General features: G+C 40.6%; 1 protein-coding gene across 2 annotated transcripts in view; it reads left to right on the top strand.

Annotated features, from left to right (window-relative positions):
• Positions 1-12,764, top strand: part of glra3 (glycine receptor, alpha 3) — a 220,158-nt gene that overhangs the window by 113,416 nt on the left and 93,978 nt on the right. The gene's annotated exons all lie outside the window — the stretch shown is intronic.

Here is a 12,764-nt window from a genome sequence, read left to right as displayed (position 1 = left end):
TTTTTTCCTTTTTCTTTTTTACCCCTAACATGTCCTGGTAGCCCCAGTTGTAATGAGACTGCCTTGATGTAGTATACATGGAGACATGGCTGAACCTCTGGGCCTGTACTTAGATTAGATTAGATTAGATTAGATTAGATTAGATTAGATTAGATTAGATTAGATTAGATTAGATTAGATTAGATTAGATTAGATTAGATTAGATTAGATTAGATTAGATAACACTTTGTTGATCCCTTTGGGAGGGTTCCCTCAGGGAAATTAAGATTCCAGCAGCATCATTACAGATAAACAGAAAAAAGAAATACAGAAAAAACTTCTAGATAAATTAAAATAAATTAAGTACTTACCCTCCAGGCAGAGGTTCTCATCTCATCTTCCTGATTCTAGCACTCTTTTGTGTTCTGTGGAACAGGACTAATAGTACACCTGATGAGATGAGATGAGATGAGATGAGATGAGATTAGATTAGATTAGATTAGATTAGATTAGATTAGATTAGATTAGATTAGACTAGACTAGACTTTGTCATTACACATGTCACAGGTACAAGGCAACAAAATGCAGATTGCATCTAACCAGAAGTGCATAGCAGTAAATAACATATACAAATATAAATGTACAGGATTTACAGGGTATGGATTGGTATAATGATATGATATAGATATTTACAGTATGTACAAATGTGTGATATGAATGTACTATAGTGCAATGGTATGATATACGGTAGATATTTGCAGTATATACAAAATGTGGTATGAATAAACAGTAGTGCAAATGGTAATAGTGCAACGTAATAGTATATAGAGATGAAAGTGGAGCAAAGGAAAAAACCCTGAAACGGGGGGCAACGTCCCCCGAATATAACATGCAAAACCCTGCATTCTAGTGCATTTTAGTACTTGCTTTCACTAAAACAAGTTATAACTTTTAAGCCTTTTTCTTTCATGTACATGAATGATTAACATGTCAAAAATATCAAATTTAATTCCCCTAGTTAATGAGTAATTTTCAGGAGTGCATTTAGAAACCGCGGTGATTTTCCTGCCTACACAGTTCATTACTTTGAAAAAAATCAGACAGTTGAAGGTAAACTCATCAAAATCCCAAAACAGTCCTGTTAAAAAGTAAAGGTCTGTTAGAGTTTCTAAAGCTTTCAGGTTTCAATGTTGGGGACACTGAGCCTCGTTTATCAATCTTTTAGTAGAGTTGTGCGTTTGCAGAAGCTAAAGTGAACTAAACATTTCCAATTCAGATTTATGCGAGTTGAAGCCAATTGTTTACATTAGTTCATATTGTCTGTAAATTTAAACACCAATGAATACCAAATTTCTCATATAAATCAGGGGCGTTGTGTGTGTGTGTGTGTGTGTGTGTGTGTGTGTGTGTGTGTGTGTGTGTGTGTGTGTGTGTCACACACTGACTAGCAGCCTGAGTGCATTATGTAACAAAAAATAAATTCCCATTGCTAGTTTTAGGCAGCTTATGGCCCTTTTCCACTACCCTTTTTCAGCTCACTTCAGCTCGCTTCAGCTCACTTCAGCCCGACACGGCTCGCGTTTCGACTACCAAAAACCAGCACGACTCAGCTCGTTTCAGCCCTGCTTAGCCCCTAAAACTCGCACCGTTTTGGAGTGGGGCTGAAGCGAGCCAAACCGTGCCGAGTGAGGTTGGGGGCGTGAGCAGACACTCCCCTGTGCACTGATTGGTGAGGAGGCGTGTCCTCACATGCCCACACACGCCCCGCGAGCACGCTGGGATCTGTAAACACCGCAAACCCGGAAGGAGAATAATTATGAATTACGAGAATTTCTGAAGCCTTATGCGCCTCGCCTCATCTATACACTCTTGCCAGTATCTGTTGGCGTTGTCGGTGACAACAAGCCACAGCACCAAGACCAGCAGCACTAACGACTCCATGTCCTCCATGTTTATTGTTTACTATTCGGGTCGTGAGACTACCACTTAAAAGCTCACTGAATCAGTGACATACAGAGTATCGTGGACGAGTTCGCGGAGCGCAAGGCTCGTCGTATGCCCTTCAAATAATGCGCGCAGTAGGCTATTGATGTTTTATTATGAGCCATGTACAGTATGTCACCTAATGTTTTTTTGTTTCTGAGTTACATGTTCGTTTGAAGGACTTAATGTACAAACTAACATAGTTGCACCCCGTAGTGTTGAAATTGGTAAACACAGTGCATTCAGTGAGGTTTGCACCGCCCTCCTTTTATTTCTGACTCTTCCTGTCACCGTTGCAACCTCTGAGCGCTCATTCGTATGCCCTTCAAATAATGTGCGCAGTATAGGCTATTGATGTTTTATTATGAGCCATGTACAGTATCCTAATGTTTTTTGTTTCTGAGTTACATGTTCGTTTGAAGGACTTGATGTACTAAATAACATAGTTGCACCCGGTAGTGTTGAAATTGGTAAACACCGCAGTTGCGGACATTTTGTAGCCTAAAATGATGTTATGATAAGCTTTAATAAAGGGCCCGGTCATTTGCCCCGGCCCGGCTGGCTCTGACTTGTTCCGCCACTGTCACTGATGTCACTGTTTGCGCTGCTTAACGACATCACGTGACGTCCACCCACTTTCGCTAACTCCACCCAATGTGTCCACCCACTTCCAGCCAGCACGGTTCAGCGCGGTTGTAGTCGAAATGCAACTCCAACAGCCCCGCTCAGCTCGACTCAGCTCGACTCGGCACGGCACGGCTCAGCCGCGTTTGTAGTGGAAAAGCGGCATTAGAAACCGGCTCTTCCATTATTGCTGTTTCTTCCACGTTTTCTTGATGTTGTGTTCTAGAAACGGCACTAAAACTTAGCTTCGAAACCACAAAATGCAACTTTGATGGGAAAAAAAAAATATATATATATATATATATATATATATATATATATATATATATATATATATATATATGTAATAAATTGCTGACCTCTCTTCACATCGAAAGAAGGAGGAAAGTTTTGCTTGTTTTGACATGGCGAATTATTAACACAAGAGAAAATACTTGTAATTCGCAACTAAAAAGACTGCAGCTACACTGGCAGCTTGAACATGCTTTCTAGTGCGATCGTGTTGCGCTTGCGCAGAACGGTGTCAGTCCTGCGCGCCTTAGCACGTGCACCTGAAGGCGCACCTTGGCGCGCGTGCCTAACGAGCTCCAGCACGCACACCGTTAACAAAGAATACCTGTCTTTAATCAATGAACTGTGTTTTAGTGGGCCTGTTAAGCATAACAATTGTGCACAAAATGAAAAAAGCATGAAACTTTCAGGGTTTGTTCTTGAAGGCATAAGCTTTAATTTGAGACGTGGAGGCATTCTCAGTTTGACCTCTGGGGTCAGCTAGAGGTCATTGACCTCCATGATATCACATTTCTATGCATGAAATTAGAAAAGGCTGTATCTTAACATCTAAATGTGATGTAAATGTAAAATAAATGTGTTTTTCCATGTGCCTGGACATGAAAAAATCACATATAATACTGATATTCCTCTTAGGTGTAACTTCAGGGGTCAGGTAGAGGTCATTGACCTTTGAAATTTGAAGTTTCTATGCATGAAATTCTAGACGGGTGTATCTTAGGATCTAAATGTGATAGAAATGTGAAGTTAATGTGTATTTCCTTGTTTCTGACCATGAGAAACCCATTTTTGATACTGATATTACTCTTACAGGTCATCTCTGGGGTCAGCTAGAGGTCACTGACCTCGAGCATAATGCATTTCTATGCATAAAATTAGAAACGGGTGTACCTCAGGTTCTAAATGTGATAGAAATGTAAACTAAATTTGTATTTCTATGATTCTGTACATGAGAAACCCATTTTTGATACTGATATCATTCTGAGAGGTCAACATCATGGAGAACAGGCAAGGTTGGGAAACATCCCACATTTTGATAAATCTATATAAAAATCTCATGTGTTTTGGATTGTAAGAAACAATTCCATATGAATATGAACATGACAGAAATATACTTCAACGTGTCAGAAATTATAAACTTTAACTAATCAAAAACTTGAACTACAATCAAAACTCTAAATGCAGTGTAAACAGTTGAACAGGTTCCATAAAGAACATTTTAAAATCACTATAGTATCTACATTTATTCTAAGGGCCTTGACCTTTGGGGATTACAATGTTGGCCTACAAATTGTAACTACAGAACACTGGAAACAGAACACTGAAACAGAAACACTGAAAACAGAACACTGGAAAACCACACCCCTTGCCCCACTCTGAACCGCGGGAAAATAATGGGCTACACACAAAACATGAACATGAAAATTCTGTTGAATCTCTACCTCTGCTAGACTGACATATAGTTATTCCTGTGAATTTAGAATTGCCCTATCAATGTCCAACATTAAAATGACTGAAAATTAAACTACAATATACTGTATTCTTCAACTCTAGTGCAAATGAGAGCAAATGCTCCAAAACATTACTCACTTTGTACAAATAAACTTTGAAATTATCAATGGAAATGGGGCAACTGTGTTCAGCTTCTGACATAGTTTGTGACCACTGGAGATGTTTTACTTATCAGAAATGAGTTGTGTCATGTCCAGAAACATGGAATCATATATTTACTTTACATTTACAGTATTTCACATTTTAATCCAAAGATAGATTGTTTCTAATTTCATGCTTAGAAATGCATTATCGTGGAGGTCAGTGACCTCTAGCTGACCTCAGAGGTGACTTATAAAAATGATATCAGTATTAGAAATTAGTTTATCATGGCCAGAAACATGGAAATACACATTTAGTTTACATTTCTATCACATTTAGAACCTAAGATACACCCGTTTCTAATTTCATGCATAGATATGCATTATGCTGGAGGTCAGTGACCTCTAGCTGACCCCAGAGATGACCTGTAAGAGTAATACCAGTATTAAAAATGGGTTTCTCATGGTCAGAAACAAGGAAATACACATTAATTTCACATTTCTATCACATTTAGATCCTAAGATACACCCGTCTAGAATGTCATGCATAGAAACTTCAAATTTCAAAGGTCAATGACCTCTACCTGACCCCTGAAGTTACCCCTAAGAGGAATATCAGTATTATATATGATTTTTTCATGCCCAGTAACATGGAAAAACACATTTATTTTATATTTACATCACATTTAGGTGTTAAAATACAGCCTTTTCTAATTTCATGCATAGAAATGTGCCATCATGGAGGTCAATGACCTCTAGCTGACCCCAGAGGTCAAACTGAGAATGCCTCCACGTCTCAAATTAAAGCTTATGCCTTCAAGAACAAACTCTGAAAGTTTCATGCTTTTTTCATTTTGTGCACAATTCTTCTGATAATAAGAGCTTAACAGCCCCACTATTTGGCTATGCCCATGCAAGGACGATGCGAAGTATTACGCCGCGTCTAGGAACGCGAAAAATCCGAAAAATAAATTTCTCCAATCGGAAAACCGGAGATTTTCAAGAGTTTTGTCAAATATCCGGATTTCCGGGTCATTAGTGGAAAAAATCCGGCGGAAAATCTAAAAATCCGGAATTCCGGTAAATTCCGGAACACTTTCATGACTAAGTATAATTGTAACGTCTTATTTTTAAGTATGGAGCTGTTCAGCTTGAGGAAATTAGTCAATGGCAAAGTGTTTTATTCCTCTTATACCACACCAGTTTACCAACAATTACAGTACTGTCCAAAAGTCTTGGCACCCTATTTTTTTTTCCATACAAACTTTGGTATAGATTTCTATTTTATGACTTTGACATTATCAAGTCAAAACATTTTAGAGTTCCAAACATTCAGGATTTTTTTTCCAGAACATAATTAAGTGCTACAGAAAAATAAATGTTTGTGTCTGAGCAGCATATTCCATAAGAGAGCACTTTTCAGATGAAAAAAGAAAACATAATGAAGGCTTCTGGGTTTTGATGCAAAATGAAGAAGTGAGTGTGACAGTCAAAGTGTCCAGAAGAACTGTGGCTGGTTCTGTAAGATGCTCAGTAAAACCTACAGATCATTTCCGCATAAAACTGCACTCACTGGACCTGAAACTACTTTTTTTTTTAAAGCAAAGGGTCGTCTCACACCAAATATTGACCTTGTTTCATTTATTATGGCTTACTGATTACTGTTTATCGTATTTTTTATGTTGAAATTTTTAATTTCATTATTTTTAAGCCATTTTTGGTCAAAAGCATTTCTTTACATGTGCCTCAGACTTTTGCACAAGACTGTGTGTGTACAATTTTATGTACTTTTTAATCTATTTAAAGCTACGTTTAATGTTGTGGAACATCCGCCAAACTTCCTGTTCTCGCTTACACTTCAACTGTCTGTTACAAAGCATTGACACACAGGAGACTCTTTCTGTGAATGCTAAATAAACATCTCCTCACAGAAACCTTCACCCTATGACTATGACACATTATGACTGCACACTTTTTTTAAAAAACAGTCTGTGACACATTGTAATAAACATTGCATTACAGGCATTTAGCAGACACTGTTATCCAGAGCAGCCAGTTGGGGGTTAAGTGCCTTGCTCAAGGGCACTTCAGCCATTCCTGCTGGTCTAGGGAATCAAACCAGTGACCTTTCGGTCCCAAAGTGGCTTCTCTAACCCTTAGGCTATGGCTTTCCCGTAAACCCATTAGTTCCCATGCAACTCAGTCCACATCCTGAAAAAAAAAATTGTGGAAAACTTTAAAACGATCGCAACATGGGTGTTAGGTAAGCATGTTGTACCAGTCAGTCTTGTGTAAGAGCTTAAAGTATGCAGTAAGTCACACCGAGTGCTCATTTCCTCCCTCACAGGAGGCGACGGTGCCGCACCGCAATAATTCATTCAATCTCTACCAGGACGAAAGCTGTGTTCAGTGACGAGGGCTTTTAACGGAAGAACCCTGTCACTGAAGATCTTTCTGCATCCGCACAGAGTTTAGTGCAGCTTAATGTATGAGATGAAGGCTCATCCTGGCTGAATTAAAAAGGGTCCGCACTACAGAGACTGTCTTCATTACATAATCCAACTGACTGGCTGGTGTTGGAGCAGGAAATAGCTGGTAAGAACCATAGGAAGCTATAGTCTAATGCAGCCTTTCTCAACCAGGGTGCCGTGGCACCCTGGGGTGCCGTCTGGCTTTGTTAGGGGTGCTGTCAAAAAATTATATATTCTAACATTTAAATAAATAAAATGAATTAAAATTCCAAAAAACAATAGTTACACTAATGCAGATCGTCGCCGCCTCATTCATCATCAAAAGATTGTCTCACGGCCCCCTTTCCCATGTCACAACGTCACTGCCGGGGTCAGCGTATGGTCAGCGTGACTGCGTATATTTTATATGGGGGTGCCTTGAGAACTTCCGAAGGGTGCCGAGACTGAAAAAGGTTGAGAAACGCTGGTCTAATGATTAGAGAAGCAGCTTTGAGACCAAAAGGTTGTTGGTTCAATTCTCTGAACCAGCAAGAATGGCTGATGTGCCCTTGAGCAAGGTGCCTAACCCCCAACTGCTGTTCTGGATAAGAGTGATTGTATTTTATTACAACTTAAAGTGGAGCAAGAGGCATGTTGTGGAAAAATCAGTATCTCGGATGCCTGGGACCAGGTGTTTTATTTATGGGTGGTGACATAGGTTCAACAACCAGAAAAAGAAAACATTTCTAATCTGACCTTTGACAAACCAAAGTTTTCATTCAATATGTAGCTAGGATCATGGCACATGGGTCGACAGTGGCTACGCTCACGCCACCCATTTTCCTGCCATGCAGCCACCCTCCTTGATGCACCTTTCAACACACTACAAGCATGGAGAGGCACCTGGCAACAGACTGCACACCCTGCCCAACTCAGTATCATCCTGAATACAGCACTACCCCCAGGTGGTGACCTCCCAAGGAATGAGTGGGTCACCTTGAACTGGATATGAACCGGGGTAGGCCGCTTCAATGCCAGCATGCACCGATGGGATCTGCACCCATCTGCAGCCTGCCCCTGTGGGTCACCTGAGCAGACCGTAGAGAATATCCTCAGCGAATGCCCCACCCTTGGCCCACCCGCAGATGTCAACCTCACGATCCCTAAGCAGTCCATGGTGAACTGGCTGCAGTACCTTTCTTACATCTAATATCGCTGTCTTCTCATACACAAGAGAGAGAGAGAATATGTAGCTTTGTTTCAACTTAACATGCTTCATAGTGCTGGATGAAGGTCAAAACCGGTTTGTTTCCTAAATACCCAAAACCACAATATGTTCAAAAAACGCCAATGGTGCCAAAAGTTGTCATTTGCTCTGGTGCAGGTTCTTCTTTGGTAAAGAAGTCTTTATCGGCTTTCAAAAAATTTTATTTAATGTGTTTTGCACGTTTGCAAAAATGGTCAGTATAGCCATTTCACCATGAAATATTAATTTTGGCTTGTAATATGCTAATGTAAACTACCCCAAATATGTAGCCATTCTACCAGAATCAAGTGTCAAATTTGATCTTTGGCCTACTTTTAGAGGTCAAAAAGGTCATTTTTCTGTTTCTGACTGGACTATTTAAAAAAAACCATAAAAATAGTTTAATATTTGCATGCAATGACCTTAGTTTGTTTACAATTTGATGTAAAAGCTTTATATAAAAATTACAAAAATTCACAAATGTGATGGTCATCGCTTAAAACTTTGCAATGGTGTTTTCTCTACTTTTAGCCTAAACTATTACCTTGACATAAATGAAATGTATTATTCACTAAATATAATTTGCATATGCTCTTTCTAGTTGTGCTGTCAAATCATATGTTTCTTATAGTTTCAGGTCTAGGTCAAGGTCAAAAGTCTGAAAAACTATCAAAATAGTCAAAAATGTCATTTTCACCATGAAATAATATTTTTGGCTGATAACATGCTATGGATGACTTGCAACCATGTGATTAAAATGTGCTATGTCATGAGTGTCCACCATGATGGTGGATATACAAAGCAACCAGGACGGCAGCTGCTGAAAGCGTGTCTGTAAACAATGCTGAATTTTCTCAGTATTCCCACGATTTGAACGCTCGAGTGAAGATAGATGTGTGGTTTTGACCCATATTATTTAAAAAGTCAGACTTTTCTGAAGATAAGATGCTTCTATTAACTATCGACTACGAATACAGGTCATTTCATCCAATGACCATTTCATCCAAAGCCTTTTCATTCAATAGTTAAGACATTTCATCTAAGGCCTTTTTCATATCCAAGATGGCGGCGCCCTATATGGCAGCAGGTACTCCAGCTCCCGATAGCGATGTGCGTTTTATGTTAAATGTGTTGTTTGTACCGTCACAGTCTTGTATGAGAATAGTCTACAACAGAAGCTTACTACTCAGACTACGAAACTCCAACTTTTCAAATGATCTTTCCATAGTTATGATGGCTTTGGAACCCAAAGCACTCGGCGAGCTAGGCATTCTACACCGGCAAGACCCAGGGGCCTGCAAGGCAGCGGACTCTCCTCCTGCCACCGGCCGACACTGGAGGCAATGCAAGTGATGGGAGAGACCTACAGTGGTGCTTGAAAGTTTGTGAACCCTTTAGAATTTTCTATATTTCTGCATAAATATGACCTAAAACATCATCAGATTTTCACACAAGTCCTAAAAGTAGATAAAGAGAACCCAGTTAAACAAATGAGACAAAAATATTATACTTTGTCATTTATTTATTGAGGAAAATGATCCAATATTACATATCTGTGAGTGGCAAAAGGATGTGAACCTTTGCTTTCAGTATCTGGTGTGACCCCCTTGTGCAGCAATAACTGCAACTAAACGCTTCCAGTAACTGTTGATCAGTCCTGCACACCGGCTTGGAGGAATTTTAGCCCGTTCCTCCGTACAGAACAGCTTCAACTCTGGGATGTTGGTGGGTTTTCTCACATGAACTGCTCGTTTCAGGTCCTTCCACAACATTTCGATTGGATTAAGGTCAGGACTTTGACTTGGCCATTCCAAAACATTTACTTTATTCTTCTTTAACCATTCTTTGGTAGAACGAACTGTGTGCTTAGGATCGTTGTCTTGCTGCATGACCTGGCTTATCTTGAGACTCAGTTCATGGACAGATGTCCTGACATTTTCCTTTAGAATTAGCTGGTATAATTCAGAATTCATTGTTCCATCAATGATGGCAAGCTGTCCTGGCCCAGATGCAGCAAAACAGGCCCAAACCATGATACTACCACCACCATGTTTCACAGATGGGATAAGGTTCTTATGCTGGAATGCAGTGTTTTCCTTTCTACAAACGCTTCTCATTTAAACCAAAAATTCTATTTTGGTCTCATCCGTCCACAAAACATTTTCCAATAGCCTTCTGGCTTGTCCACATGATCTTTAGCAAACTGCAAACATGCAGCAATGTTCTGTTTGGAGAGCAGTGGCTTTCTCCTTGCAACCCTGCCATGCACACCATTGTTGTTCAGTGTTCTCCTGATGGTGGACTCATGAACATTAACATTAGCCAATGTGAGAGAGGCCTTCAGCTGCTTAGAAGTTACCCTGGGGTCCTTTGTGACCTCACCGACGATTACACACCTTGCTCTTGGAGTGATCTTTGTTGGTCGACCACTCCTGGGGAGGGTAACAATGGTCTTGAATTTTCTCCATTTGTACACAATCTGTCTGACTGTGGATTGGTGGAGTCCAAACTCTTTAGAGATGGTTTTGTAACCTTTTCCAGCCTGATGAGCATCAACAACACTTTTTCTGAGGTCCTCAGAAATCTCCTTTGTTCGTGCCATGATACACTTCCACAAACATGTGTTGTGAAGATCAGACTTTGATAGATCCCTGTTCCTTACATAAAACAGGGTGCCCACTCACACCTGATTGTCATCCCATTGATTGAAAACACCTGACTCTAATTTCACCTTCAAATTAACTGCTAATCCTAGAGGTTCACATACTTTTGCCACTCACAAAGATGTAATATTGGATCATTTTCCTCAATAAATAAATGACCAAGTATAATATTTTGTGGGCGGCACGGTGGTGTAGTGGTTAGCGCTGTCGCCTCACAGCAAGAAGGTCCTGGGTTCGAGCCCCGGGGCCGGCGAGGGCCTTTCTGTGCGGAGTTTGCATGTTCTCCCCGTGTCCGCGTGGGTTTCCTCCGGGTGCTCCGGTTTCCCCCACAGTCCAAAGACATGCAGGTTAGGTTAACTGGTGACTCTAAATTGACCGTAGGTGTGAATGTGAGTGTGAATGGTTGTCTGTGTCTATGTGTCAGCCCTGTGATGACCTGGCGACTTGTCCAGGGTGTACCCCGCTTTTCGCCCGTAGTCAGCTGGGATAGGCTCCAGCTTGCCTGCGACCCTGTAGAAGGATAAAGCGGCTAGAGGTGATGTGTGTGTGATAATATTTTGTCTCATTTGTTTAACTGGGTTCTTTTTATCTACTTTTAGGACTTGTGTGAAAATCTGATGATGTTTTAGGTCATATTTATGCAGAAATATAGAAAATTCTAAAGGGTTCACAAACTTTCAAGCACCACTGTAGCATGCATCGCAAGCGGTGTGCTAGACCCAGCAAGCGGGGCAGTTGAGCGGGTATCAGCGCCAGGCTAAAAGCTAAACCGTACAGACCCGCACTTCCTTCAATCCTGCTATCCAACATTCGTTCACTGGAAAACAAAATGGACTACCTCAGACTGGATTTAATTACACAAAGAAAGGTGAGAGACCGCAGCGCCATCATCCTCACTGAGATGTGGCCTAATCACACCGTTCCAGACAACGCCATTCAGGTGGACAGACTAACAACGTTCCGGGCGGACAGGAGCCATGCTCTCAGCGGTAAATCTCAGGGAGGTGGTGTGTGCATTTTCATTAATAACAACTGGTGCACTAACGTCAAAGTTATCTCAAGTCACTGTTCTGAGGACATAGAATTTCTAACAGTTAAATGTCGTCCAGTCTACTTGCCAAGAGAATTCTCAGCCATCAACATTACAGCTGTGTACATTCCTCCCAGTGTGAACACAAAGGACGCACTGTCTACATTGTATCAGTCTGTGAGCTCAATGCAGGACTCTAACCCGGACTCTGTCTATAAAATCCCTGGCAATTTCAATCAGGCCAATTTGAAGACAGTACTCCCACATTATCACAAATATGTGGACTTTGCAACTAGGGGAGAGAACACTCTTGACCAGGTCTATGGACCCTTTTCACGTGACATCACGACAAATGCGGCCGCCATTTTGGACATGTACTACCAGTAGTTTACCACAGCCAACATTGAGGAATGGCAGCAAAGAAAGTTTTTACTTTCAGCAAGACTTCCATCATGCCACTATATTGTTGTGCACCTGGATGTAGTAACCATCAACAAACAAGGCAAGGTTTATCATTTTATCGGATCCTGATGGAGAAGATGGATAGCGGCCATTAACAGGAAAGACTGGCAGCCCTAGGCATACCAACGCTTGTGTAGTGACCACTTTGTTGGAGGTAAGACGAATAAAATTAGCCAGAAAAGGCATTACATTGCTGTTAACATTCTGTGGCGGCAAGTGTGTAACCAAATAGGTTAAAATAACCCATTGTAACCTCTTTGTTCTTCTGTAGTAGCTATTGTTGACTAGCTAATGTCAACAACATAGTAGCTAGTATGTTACTGTAGCAATGTTTACGTTCAGTCATTTGGATGACTGTTAAAACCTTTCAGTCTCAAGTTTTTCCTTTACTGTATTTACTAGTTTACTGTAATTATGATCCGGCAGCTATTTACACCGGATCCA

This window comes from Neoarius graeffei, chromosome 7 (genome assembly GCF_027579695.1).
Source record: "Neoarius graeffei isolate fNeoGra1 chromosome 7, fNeoGra1.pri, whole genome shotgun sequence".
In the NCBI taxonomy this organism is placed as follows: Eukaryota; Metazoa; Chordata; class Actinopteri; order Siluriformes; family Ariidae; genus Neoarius; species Neoarius graeffei.
Note: the sequence above shows the minus strand (reverse complement) of the source record. Positions and strands in the feature narration are given on the sequence as shown.